This window comes from Fragaria vesca, linkage group LG6 (assembly GCF_000184155.1).
Source record: "Fragaria vesca subsp. vesca linkage group LG6, FraVesHawaii_1.0, whole genome shotgun sequence".
Classification (NCBI taxonomy): Eukaryota; Viridiplantae; Streptophyta; class Magnoliopsida; order Rosales; family Rosaceae; genus Fragaria; species Fragaria vesca.
This window is the reverse complement of record NC_020496.1, coordinates 21,706,353-21,709,533: the sequence shown is the minus strand read 5'-3', so window position 1 is coordinate 21,709,533 and position 3,181 is coordinate 21,706,353.

The following is a 3,181-nucleotide window of genomic DNA, read 5'->3' as shown; positions in this document are numbered from 1 at the left end:
GCATCTAAGTTGATTTTTCTCCTTTTCAATGTGAATTATGGCATTGGAGCTACTGTTTTGCAAGTTTACTACCCCCAGTAAAAGTTTACTAGGGGTAGTAATCTTCATTTTTTCGCATCTAAGTTGATTTTTCTCCTTTTCAATATGAATTATGCCATTGGAGCTACTGTTTTGCAAGTTTACTACCCCCAGTAAAAAATTACTACCTCCAGCAGAAATTTACTAGGGGTAGTAAAATTCCGGCCACCGGATGTCGGCAATTTTCCGGCAGTCAGAAAATTCCGGTCACCGGTGACCGGATTCCGGCAACCGGAATACGGCCGCCGGGGACTGATGCCGGAGCCCGGTGTGCTTCCGGCAAAGTCTTCCCTCCATCTTTTTCACTTTTTCTCTTTAAGTAAAAGCTAAGGGAAAAAAAGTCTTTAAAAATATAATTTTATTATATTTTAATAAAAATTTATGTATTTAAGCTTAAAATAAGTACCTTATATTTAAATAGGCTAATAAAAAAGATTATTTTTGAAATGAGATTTGACTTTTTCTATTTTGTGCATTAAGGCTTTTTCCCTTTATTCAAAACCAACTCTCTCTTTCAATCAACAAAGCAACTCACTCTCTCACTCTCCTCTTCATCGATGAGGACAATTTTCTTTTTTGATACAAAGAGGGACTCAAGGCTTCTGCATACAATCATGAATCAGTAAGGGACTCGAGGCTTCTTAGATTTTTCTCTTACACTTCCGTTCTTTTCTCACCGCCACTCCTCTCACTCTCATCCTCTCCCTCTCCCTCTCCTCCGCCCTCTACATAACAAACCCTCCTCCTTTCCCTCCTCCCCTTCCACCCCCTCTCTCTCCCAACCATTCAGATCTACTTCGAGGCCACTCACATCTACTTTGAGGCAGTTCCACCACCAATTTGCGACAACAACCCTTCAGATCTGAGTCCTTTCCCTCCCCCCTAGCCTCCATCACCAATTTGCGACAGCAACCCTTCAGATCTGAGTCCTTTCCCTCCCCCCTAGCTTCACCACCTCTCTCTCCTAACCCTTCATATCGATATTTTGGTAATCAGTGGTGGTGAAGTGGGTTTGGAGTTTTGGTAATCGGTGATGGTTTTGGTTTTGGTGGCTGTGGCGGGGGTTTGGTAATCGGTGATGGTTTCGGTTTTGGTGGCGATGGCGGTTTTGGGGGTGGGGGAGGGAAGACACAGTGTCTGGGTTTTGATGGAGTGGATTTGGGGTTTTTGTTCGAGATGCGGGTTTTGGTTGTCGGTGGCAGTTTTGGTGGCGTGTGATGGCTCTTTTGGAGTGAGAAGACCGAAAGAAAAAAAAGAGAAACTAATTAGAAAAGAAATTAATTAAATAAAATAGAAAAGCAAATAAAAAGAAAATATATTGTAAACTAAAAAGTAAAATATTATTCAATAATAAAAAAGAAATATTTAATGAGTTTTTTTAAATATTTTTAGTTTTGTCTCCTAAGAGCTTTGGCGACAGAAGACGGAATGGTTTCCGTCTCTTTTTGAAGACGGAAGATGGGAATGATCCGTCTCCTAACTTAGGAGACGGAAACCATTCCGTCGCCTAAGAAGATCTTAATAGATGAAATTTAAGTTTCGATTATCTAATTACCTACCTCACGGCACTTAGCAGACGAAATATGTCACTTAGGAGACAAAATAATTCCGTCTCCTAAGTGCTATTTTCGTAATGCATGTTCTATCACTCGTTACATTATATGATGATTCCGTAGACAACTTACCTCTAATTTATATTTATTGGATTTTGTCCTCTGTTGCCTGCAATGTCTTTTCTTAAAGCCCGATTCTATATGTTATATAAAACTCTCTGATAACAAGGATATATTAAATCACTGATAATGCACATCCCAAGGAACATATAATATACATTATTTTCTGGTTCTAAAATGACCTCATCTAGATGTTAATCTTAATTGATCACAGAACTGTACAGCATGCTGTGGCAGCTAGATAGAAAGTAACAAATTATGGATTACATTGAACTTGACTCCTCTGTAAACAAACCTTTCGCAACAGTACGTAGCTCTCCGAACATTGTTATGCAAAATACTGACCCCTAGCCAAGATTATTGCAACGATGAATTATTGAGCATGCAACCACGTTTGTAGGAGTTCCTATACCCGAGACTACTATGCTTGTCAAGCTATCACAAACTTTCTTCTTCTAAGTTTAATTTAATTTTTCGAACATTTTATTTTATCGAAGAAAGTCTCTCTTGGATTATTATTTCATCCAACGCATGCCGAAGAGTTTTGTTTGCGGTAAGGACAAGTATAAATCATCGTATATTTCCTACTTGATCCCCCTGTTCACGTAAAACATAACAGAACCTTGCTTTACCTTTCCACTTCATCACACTGATGCCCTCTTATGGGTTTTTCATTCAGAACATTGGTTGATCATGTTGACGTAAAAGAATGGTCTGTGTTACTTTTCTTACTTTGTTTCAATTAAACAAGATGCCTTAGCAACCCAATTTGTCGTTATCTATAGAACTACTATAGCTGACTAATTATTAATGAAAATTTTCCATAATTTACACAGAGTATCATTTGTATTATCCGATGATTCCTTGAACAAACCACCGGCCTGTGTCTCGATGTGCGTATTTGTGTTTGCTTAATCCAATGGCCGGCAATGTCTTTTGTTTAATACCCGGCCTGTTATATATAGTACGCCCTATTTTGCAATACAAAACTGTTTTAGGATTAACATGAACCGGAAAATATTATATACTAGCTAGTTTACCTTTGTGAAGTTCATTGGAGAGCCAATAATTAAGTAGCCAACCACTAATCTGGCATTTGTTTATGGATGACCACATCATCTCAGTATTCTGTTCTGACCGGTCCAACCAGGTAGTCTTTACATGCCATATGAAATGGTTTCTCCTTCATTTGAAGCTCTCAAATGTAGCAATATATGCCCCTCTGAATTTCTAGTGCGATTCTCTATATGGCCGCCTTCATTATTATTTGACTAATTTCCCCAGATGCCACAGTACACTTCACTAGTTTACTCACACAGAAACTGAAAATTTAGTCTCTCTCTAGAAGTGGCTGCTCTCTCAATTATTTGTCGCACCCATTCGGCTCAACGCCATTTTAAGATAGAGAACCAAATACCTCTCTCTCTCTC